Source organism: Arachis ipaensis, chromosome B6, assembly GCF_059453495.1.
Source record: "Arachis ipaensis isolate K30076 ecotype BB chromosome B6, ASM5945349v1, whole genome shotgun sequence".
NCBI classification, from domain to species: Eukaryota; Viridiplantae; Streptophyta; class Magnoliopsida; order Fabales; family Fabaceae; genus Arachis; species Arachis ipaensis.
The window spans coordinates 40,157,312-40,168,038 of record NC_142441.1 but is presented as its reverse complement, the minus strand read 5'-3'; the positions used below and the strand labels follow the sequence as shown (position 1 = coordinate 40,168,038).

Below are 10,727 nucleotides of genomic sequence, written 5' to 3'. Positions count from 1 at the left end.
TTTGGTTATAACCAGAATATGCATCCATAAAATTTAAAGTGCCAAAGCCAGATGAATTATCAACTAAAGTATCAATAGATGGTAAGGGATATGCATCTTTGGGGCATACTTTATTTAAATTAGTAAAATCAATACACATACGTCATTTACCATTATGTTTTTTCTTACCATAACAACATTGGCTAACCATGTTGTGAACTTGATTTCTCAGATAAAGTCAGAGTCAATCAGTATTTTAGTTTCCTCCAAGGATGCTTGTCATTTCTCCATACCGAGGTTACGATTTTTCTGTGCTATAGGTCTAGCTGATGAGTTTAATGCTAGCTTGTGAGATATTATAGAAAGATCAATGCCGGGCATTTCGGCAGGAGTCCGAGTGAATAGGTCGGCATTCTGTTGATGAAATTTTCTGAGCTTTTTTCTTCTCGACTTCTTGCAAAGGTGAACCTACAAAAGTGAACCTGTTTGGATTGTTAGTTAAAGAAATTTTTTGTAACTCCTCCACTGGGATGGGTAGACCGGCTTTTGGGTCCAACTTGGCTAATGATGGAAGCTCGAGCGAGTTATGGACGACGTTTACTTGCGCTCCTATAACTCGGTTTGTCACATGCAATTTTAGACTGATATTATAGCAATGTCGATCTTCAGGATGATCACTGTGAATTGTTGAAATAAGGTTGCCATACACATGAAACTTACCACAGAGATGAATTGTTGACACTATAGCAGCAAACTTATTCAGGAAAGGTCGGCCAAGAATTAAGTTATAAGGACTGAAACAATCAACCACAAGGTATTGAATATCTAGAGTTTTTATTAGAGGATTCTCACCAGTTATGGTCTATAACCACAGAGATCCCAAGATAGGTATTTATTCACCTGAAAACCTTACTAAGTCTCCAGCGGAAGATTGTAGTGTGTTGTCACTTAGCTTCATTTTTTGGAATTGGAGTAGAAAAGGACATTGGCACTACTCCTGGGATCTAATAGCACTTTGTGGACTATTAAATCCCCCAATTGAATGGAGATAATGACTGGGTCATCTAAATTGATTTCATTTGAATGGAAGTTAGACCGTTGAAATATCATCTCTGGGAAATTGGGCAAAGGTTATGGACTGTTGAGGGCTGACGATCGGATTCCTGCTAATTTAGAATTTTATAAAAATAATCGCGTTGTAAGTATAGTTTCTAAACCAACAGAAAATCCTTTCATACAAAAGTTTGGTTGTCACAAGTAACAAAACCCAATAAAATTTATAACTGAAGTATTGAAACCTTGGGTCGTCTCTCAAGGAATTGCAGGGAGGTATGATTTATTATTGGTTATGGAAAAAGTATATTTTGTTTTGGTTTTTTAAAATAAGGAACAAGTAATTTAAATGACAAGAAAAATAAATTAATAATTAGAAAATCTCTTGGCAAGGTATGAGAACTGGAAATCCTATCCTAGTTATCCTTATCAGGTGTGATGAGAATTGGATTTTGCTCCCACTTAGTTAACCCTTACTAAATAAAGGAAAGTCAAGTGGACTAATTAACTTGATTCCTCAAGTCCTAGTTAACTCCTATGGAAAGACTAGCTTTAGAGCGATCCAAATCAATCAGCAATTCCCAATTTCAATCAACTGTTGAGTCTGATAACTCAAGTGTTACCAATTACTTAACCAAAACCAAAAGGAGAAAAATCTAAATTAAATTGAAAGCATCATAAATAGAATAAAACAATCATAAATCTGAAATACCTCAAATTGAATTAAATAGAATATTCAAATCTTAACATGAAGAGTTCATAAGCAAATTTGGCAACATAAATAGTTAACAAATAAAAGCATTAGAGTATCTAAAAGTAGAAGAGAAACATAAAGAAAGAAAAATTGAACCTGGAATGAAGAAAATGAAGGAATCCAAATCCTAAATCCTAAGAGAGAGGAGAGAGCCTCTCTCTCTAAAACTACATCTAAAACCTAAAAATTGTGAATTATGAATGTTCTATATGTTGTTGTCTCAATGAATGGATTGATTCCCCCACTTTATAGCCTCTAATCTGTATTTTCTAGGCTGAAAACTGGGTCAAAAACAGCCTAGAAATTGCCCCTAGCAATTTCTGGTACGTACAGGTCGCTGCAAAGTCACGCGGAAGCATCGTCCACGCGTTTGCCCATATTGCATTTTTGCCAGGTCACGCGTCCGCATGATCCACGCGTGAGCATCACCTGGCTTCGGGGAAGCTATGGTAAATTATATATCGTTGCGAAGCCCCAGATGTTAGCTTTCCAATGCAACTGAAACCGCATCATTTGGACCTCTGTAACTCAAGTTATGGTCAATTTAGTACCAAGAGGTCAGGCTGGACAGCTTTAGCAGTTCCTTCAGTTTCTTGTATTCCTTCTACTTTTGCATGCTTCCTTTCCATCCTCCAAGCCATTCCTGTCCTGTAATCTCTAAAAACACTTAACACACATATCAAGGCATCTAATGGTAATAAGAGAGGATTAAAATTAGTAAAATTTAAGAGCAACGAAGCATGTTTTCAATCATAGTACAAAATCGGGAAGAAAATTGTAAAACCATACATTTTGTATGAATAAGTGTGCAAAGACTTGATAAAAACCAATCAATTGAGCACAAGATAAACCATAAAATAGGGGTTTATCAAGGGCACCTTGAATGACGAGCATAGCTCGGTAGCTGCACTTATGAGCCGAGCTTGTAGTTCCACCACCAGCGAAGCCCCTAGATATACAATTAATGATACCCCGGGGTTGATTGGGTTGGGCATGAGTTGTTTTGTACTTATTGCGAGAAGATTGCCTTGTAGAAAGTTGGTTGGTTGAATGTGGTTTCTACGACACACTCATCATTAGTATGTCCATGTTTTTGGTGAAAGGCACAATACTTTAACTTGTCCACATTCTTTAAATCTTGGTAGTTTTTGGCCTTTCGAGTAGGTTTGATTAGTTTTACATTCAGTATTTCTTTGATTATTTCCTCCCTTTTGGTGTTGAATTGGGTATAAGAATCGTAACGTGGTGTTAACCGAAAGGGTTTCTTGTTGTCCCAGGCTTTGTCACCATCCTTATTAGTTTGGTTTTTCTCAGATTTCCAAACTTGGCATAGCTCTTCAATCTCCATTTGACCCTTGGCTTTCTCACAAAACTCGGCCAAGGTTCTGGGTTTGGCTACGGTGATGGCCTCTTGAAATTTTCCTAGACGGAGTCCACTCTTTATAGCATGTAGGTGTACCTCTGGGTGGAGGTTTAGGATGCTCATTGATACTTTAGTGAAGCGAGTGACTGATGAGCGGATAATTTATACGCTTTTTGGCATTGTTTTTAGTATGTTTTTAGTAGGATCTAGTTACTTTTAGGGATGTTTTCATTAGTTTATATGTTAAATTCACATTTCTGGACTTTACTATGAGTTTGTGTGTTTTTCTGTGATTTCAGGTATTTTCTGGCTGAAATTGAGGGACTTGAGCAGAAATCAGATTCAGAGGTTGAAGAAGGACTGCTGATGCTGTTGGATTCTGACCTCCCTGCACTCAAAGTGGATTTTCTGGAGCTACAGAACTCGAAATGGCGCGCTTCCAATTGCGTTGGAAAGTAGACATCCAAGGCTTTCCAGAATTATATAATAGTCCATACTTTGGCCAAGAATAGACGATGTAAACTGGCGTTCAACGCCAGCCTTCTACCCAAACCTGGCGTCCAGCGCCAGAAAAGGAGCCAAAACCAGAGTTGAACACCCAAACTGGCACAAAAACTGGCGTTCAACTCCAAGAAGGACCTCTACACGTGAAACACTCAGGCTCAGCCCAAACACACACCAAGTGGGCCCAGGAAGTGGATTTATGCATCAATTACTTACTCATGTAAACCCTAGTAGCTAGTTTATTATAAATAGGACCTTTTACTATTGTATTGGGCATCTTTGATCAGTTGTATGCTATCTTAGATCACGTTTAGGGGGCTGGCCATCTCGGCCATGCCTGGACCTTTCACTTATGTATTTTCACGGTAGAGTTTCTACACTCCATAGATTAAGGTGTGGAGCTCTGCTGTTCCTCAAAGATTAATGCAAAGTACTTCTGTTTTCTATTCAATTCATCTTATTTCGTTTCTAAGGTATCCATTCGCACCCAAGAACGTGATGAAGGTGATGATTATGTGTGACGCTCATCACCATTCTCCCCTATGAACACGTGCCTGACAAACACTTTTGTTCTACATGAATTAAGCTAGAATGAATATCTCTTAGATCTCCTAACCAGAATCTTCGTGGCATAAGCTAGAATGATGGCGGCATTCAAGAGAATCCGGAAAGTCTAAACCTTGTCTGTGGTATTCCGAGTAGGATTCAATGATTGAATGACTGTGACGAGCTCCGAACTCGCGATTGCAGGGCGTTAGTGACAGACGCAAAAGGATAGTAAATCCTATTCCAGCATGATCGAGAACCGACAGATGAATAGCCATGCCGTGACAGGGTGCATGAGCATATTATTCACTGAGAGGATAAGATGAAGCCATTGACAAGGGTGATGCCTCCAGACGATTAGCCGTGCCGTGACAGGGCATTGGATTATTTTCCCGAGAGATGACCGAAAGTAGCCATTGACAGTGGTGATGTATCACATAAAGCCAGCCATGGAAAGGAGTAAGACTGATTGGATGAAGATAGCAGGAAAGCAGAGGTTCAGAGGAACGAAAAGCATCTCCATTCGCTTATCTGAAATTCCTTCCTATGATTTACATAAGTACCTCTATCCCTATTCTATTATATAATATTCGAAAACACCATTATCACTTTATATCTGCCTGACTGAGATTTACAAGGTGACCATAGCTTGCTCCATACCAACAATCTCCGTGGGATTCGACCCTTACTCACGTAAGGTATTACTTGGACGACCCAGTGCACTTGCTGGTTAGTTGTATCGAAGTTGTGACAATTATGAATTAAGATCAGAGCACCAAGCTTTGGAGCCATTACCAGGATTTGTTCGAGCCTGGAGATCACAATTTCGTGCACCAAGTTTTTGGCACCGTTGCTTAGATTAGGTAATTTTCTTTTTATTTTCTTTTCAAAAATTTTTCAAAAATATTTTCAAAATTTTCTCATCTGTTTTTCGAAAAAAAAAATAATAATAAAAAAATGTTTTCAAAAATTTATTCAAAATTTTTGAGAATGAATTCTAGTGTTTCATGAAGCATGTGAAGCCTGGCTGGCTGTAAAGCTATGTCTAAATTCTTTTGGACTGAGGCTTCCAAACCATCAGAGGCAAGTTACATACTTGATAAATGATGAGAAGCAATTTGTTATCAAGAGCAATATACTCTGGTGTTACATGCTGAAGCTTGGCTGGCCATTGGCCATGTCTAGTGTTTTGGACTGGAGCTTTCTTTGAAAGCTTGGCTGGCTAGTGAGCCATGTCTAATTCCTGGACTGAAGCTTTAGACTAAGAATGCAAGATTCCTGGAATTCATATTAAAAATTTTGGAATCCTTATTTTTCTTTTTCAATTAATTTTCAAAAATTCAAAAAAAAATTAGAAAATCATAAAAATCAAAAATATTTTTGTTTCTTGTTTGAGTCTTGAGTCATATCATAAGTTTGGTGTCACTTGCATATGCATCTTGCATTTTTCGAAAATTTTATGCATTGATTGCATTCATAGTGTTCTTCATGATCTTCAAGTTGTTCTTGGTAAGTCTTCTTGTTTGATCTTGATGATTTTTTGTTTTGTGTCTTTTCATGTTTATCATATGCATTCTTGAATTCTTAGTGCGTAAGCATTAAAGAATTCTAAGTTTGGTGTCTTGCATGTTTTATTTGCATTAAAAATTTTTCAAAATTGTGTCCATGATGTTCATCTTGACATTCATAGTGTTCTTGGTGTTCATCTTGACATTCATAGCATTCTTGCATGCATTCATTGTTTTGATCTAAAAATTTCATGCATTGCATAATTTTCATGTTTTTCATAAAAATTTCAAAAATTAAAAAAATATCTTTCCCTTTTTCTCTCATCAAATTCGAAAATTTGAGTTGACTTTTTCAAAAATTTTTAAAATCAAGTTGTTTCTTATGAGTCAAATCAAATTTTCAATTTGAAGATCTTATCTTTTTCAAAATCTTTTTCAAAAATCAAATCTTTTTCAAAATTCTTAGTTATTTTCGAAAATTCCAAAAATATTTTTCAAAAATCTTTTTCTTATTTTTATACCAAATTTTCGAAAATAACAAAAACAATTAATGTTTTGATTCAAAAATTTTAAGTTTGTTACTTACTTGTTAAGAAAGATTCAAACTTTGAGTTCTAGAATCATATCTTGCGATTTCTTGTGAATCAAGTCATTAATTGTGATTTTAAAAATCAAATCTTTTTCAAAAACTAATTTCTATCATATCTTTTCAAAAAATATCTTCTTATCTTATCTTTTTCAAAATTTGATTTCAAAATATCTTTTCTAACTTCCTAACTTCTTATCTTTTCAAAATTTGTTTCAACTAACTAACTAACTTTTTGTTTGTTTCTTAACTTTTTCAAAACTACTTAACTAAATCTCTCTCTCTAATTTTCGAAAATATCTTCCCTCTTTTTCAAAAATTTCTTTTTAATTAACTAATTATTCTTATTTTTATTTTTTTTAATTTTAAAAATTTTTCGAAAAAATACTAACAATTTTCAAAAACCATTTTCGAAAATCACTAACTCTTTTTCAAAATAATTTTCGAAAATTATCTCTCCCCCATCTTGTTCTATTTATTCATTCATATCCTAACATCTCATCTCACATCTCTGCCATCCTCACAGTTGTGTTTCTTCCATTACATTACATTCTTTGTCTCCCTCTTTTCTTCCACTCACAAAGGGATCCCTATACTGTGGTATAAAGGATCTCTATTATTATTATTATTTTTCTGTGCCTTCTTCTTTGTCATATGAGCAGGAGCAAGGATAAGAACATTCTTGTGGAAGCAGATCCAGAACCTGAAAGGACTCTGAAGAGAAAATTAAGAGAAGCTAAAATACAACAATCCAGAGATAACCTTTCAGAAATTTTTGAACAGGAAGAGGAGATGGCAGCCGAAAATAATAATAATGTAAGGAAGATGCTTGGTGACTTTACTGCACCTAATTCCAATTTACATGGAAGAAGCATCTCCATTCCTGCCATTGGAGCAAACAACTTTGAGCTGAAACCTCAATTAGTTTCTCTGATGCAGCAGAACTGCAAGTTTCATGGACTTCCATCTGAAGATCCTTTTCAGTTCTTAACTGAATTCTTACAGATATGTGATACTGTTAAGACTAATGGAGTAGATCCTGAAGTCTACAGGCTCATGCTTTTCCCTTTTGCAGTAAGAGACAGAGCTAGATTATGGTTGGATTCTCAACCCAAAGACAGCCTGAACTCTTGGGATAAGCTGGTCACGGCTTTCTTAGCCAAGTACTTTCCTCCTCAAAAGCTGAGCAAGCTTAGAGCTGATGTTCAAACCTTCAGACAGAAAGAAGGTGAATCCCTCTATGAAGCTTGGGAAAGATACAAACAGTTGACCAAAAAGTGTCCTTCTGACATGCTTTCAGAATGGACCATCCTGGATATATTCTATGATGGTTTATCTGAGCTATCAAAAATGTCACTGGACACTTCTGCAGGTGGATCCATTCACCTAAAGAAAACACCTGCAGAAGCTCAAGAACTCATTGACATGGTTGCTAATAACCAGTTCATGTACACTTCTGAAAGGAATCCTGTGAATAATGGGACGCCTATGAAGAAGGGAGTTCTTGAAGTTGATACTCTGAATGCCATATTGGCTCAGAACAAAATATTGACTCAGCAAGTCAATATGATCTCTCAGAGTCTGAATGGAATGCAAGCTGCATCCAACAGTACTCAAGAGGCTTCTTATGAAGAAGAGGCCTATGATCCTGAGAACCCTGCAATAGCAAAGGTGAATTACTTAGGTGAACCTTATGGAAACACCTATAACTCATCATGGAGAAATCATCCAAATTTCTCATGGAAGGATCAAAAGCCTCAACAAGGCTTTAATAATGGTGGAAGAAACAGGTTTAACAATAACAAACCTTTTCCATCATCCACTCAGCAACAGACAGAGAACTCTGAACAAAATACTTCTAATTTGGCAAACTTAGTCTCTGATCTGTCCAAGGCCACTGTAAGTTTCATGAATGAAACAAGGTCTTCCATTAGAAATTTGGAAGCACAAGTGGGCTAGCTGAGTAAAAGGATCACTGAAATCCCTCCCAGTACTCTCCCAAGCAATACAGAAGAGAATCCAAAAGGAGAGTGCAAGGCCATTGACATAAGTGAAATAGCCGAACCCAATGAGGGAGAGGAGGACGTGAATCCCAAGGAGGAAGACATCCTGGGACGTCCAGTGACCAATAAGGAGCTTCCCTCTGAGGAACCAAAGGAATCTGAGACTCATCTAGAGACCATAGAGATTCCATTGAACCTCCTTATGCCCTTCATGAGCTCTGATGAGTATTCCTCTTCTGAAGAGAATGAGGAGGTTACTAAAGAGCAAACTGCCAAGTTTCTTGGTGCAATCATGAAGCTGAATGCCAAATTATTTGGCATTGATACTTGGGAAGTTGAACCTCCCTTGTTCATCAATGAACTAAGTGATCTGGATCAATTGACATTGCCTCAGAAGAGACAGGATCCTGGAAAGTTCATAATACCCTGTACCATAGGCACCATGATCTTTAAGGCTCTGTGTGACCTTGGTTCAGGAATAAACCTCATGCCCCTCTCTGTAATAGAGAAACTGGGAATCTATGGGGTGCAAGCTGCTAAAATCTCACTAGAGATGGCAGACAGCTCAAGAAAACAGGCTTATGGACAAGTAGAAGATGTATTAGTAAAGGTTGAGGGCCTTTACATACCTACTGATTTCATAGTCCTGGATACTGGAAAGGAAGAGGATGACTCCATCATCCTAGGAAGACCTTTCCTTGCCACAGCAAGAGCTGTGATTGATGTTGACAGAGGTGAAATAGCCCTTCAATGGAATGAGGACTCCCTTGTGTTTAAAACTCAAGGATCTCCCTCTGCAACCATGGAGAGGAAGCAGAAAAATTTTCTCTCAAAGCAGAGTCAACCAGAGCCCCCACAGTCAAACTCTAAGTTTGGTGTTGGGAGGCCACAACCAAACTCTAAGTTTGGTGTTGAACTCCCATATCCAAACTCTAAGTTTGGTGTTGGAAAGTCTCAACAAAGCTCTGCACATCTGTGAGGCTCCATGAGAGCCCACTGTCAAGCTATTGACATTAAAGAAGCGCTTGTTGGGAGGCAACCCAATGTTTATCTAATTCTTATTTTTATTGTTTTTCATGTCTTTGTAGGTTCATGATCATGTGGAGTCACAAAATAAATATAAAAATTGAAAACGGAATCAAAAACAGCAGAAGAAAAGTCACCCCCTGGAGGAGCATCTGTCTGGCGTTCAGCGCCAGAACAGAGCATGGTTCTGGTGCTGAACGCCCAAAATGGGCAGCTTCTGGGCGTTGAACGCCAGAACAGGCATGGTTCTGGCGTTCAACGCCAGAAATGGCACACAAATGGGCATTGAACGCCCAAAATGGCCACCAACCTGGCACTGAACGCCCAGAGTTGGGTACAAAGGCATTTTTACATGCCTAATGGGTGCAGGGATGTAAATCCTTGAACACCTCAGGATATGTGGACCCCACAGGATCCACTCAGGATCTGTGGACCCCACAGGATCCACACCTACCTCCACTCACTTCTTCTCACCACTCTCTTTCACACAACCCCATAAACACTCTTCCCTAAAAACCCCTCACCAATCACCTCAATCTCTCTTCCCCACTAAACCTTTCCCACCCAAATCCACCCATATGGCCGAACCAATACCCCCCCTCCCTACCCTATATAAAGCCCTCCATTCTTCATCAACTTCACACAACACACCCCTCTACACTCCTCTTGGCCGAAACCACATCTCCCTCTCCCTCTCCATATTTCTTCTTCTTCTTCTATTCTTTTGTTTATTGCTCGAGGGCGAGCAATATTCTAAGTTTGGTGTGGTAAAAGCATAGCTTTTTTGTTTTTCCATTGATGGCATCTAAGACCGGAGAATCCTCTAGAAAGGGGAAAGGGAAGACAAAAACTTCCACATCCGAGTCATGGGAGATGGAAAGGTTCATCTCCAAAGCCCATCAAGACCACTTCTATGATGTTGTGGCCAAGAAGAAGGTGATCCCCGAGGTCCCTTTCAAACTCAAAAGAAATGAGTATCCAGAGATCCGATATGAAATTCAAAGAAGAGGTTGGGAAGTTCTAACAAATCCCATCCAACAAGTCGGCATCCTAATGGTTCAAGAGTTCTATGCCAATCATGGATCACCAAGAACCATGATCAAAGTAGGAACCCGAATCCAAAGAACTATGTTACAATGGTTCGGGGAAAATACTTAGATTTTAGTCCGGAAAATGTGAGGTTGGCGTTCAACTTGCCAAACATGGAAGAGAACGCACGCCCCTACACAAGGAGAGTCAACTTTGATCAAAGGTTGGACCAAGTCCTTATGGACATATGTGTAGAAGGAGCTCAATGGAAGGTTGACTCCAAAGGCAAGCCGGTTCAACTAAGAAGATTGGACCTCAAGCCTATAGCTAGAGGATGGTTGGAGTTTATTCAATGCTCAATCATTCCCACTAGCAA

General features: G+C 38.3%; 1 non-coding gene across 1 annotated transcript; it reads right to left on the bottom strand.

Moving 5' to 3' along the window:
* Positions 1 to 7,481: 7,481 nt before the first annotated feature.
* On the bottom strand, positions 7,482 to 7,589 carry LOC148555249 (small nucleolar RNA R71). The gene has a single exon (XR_015887290.1). It is a non-coding gene; the product is annotated as a small nucleolar RNA R71 (small nucleolar RNA).
* Positions 7,590 to 10,727: the final 3,138 nt, after the last annotated feature.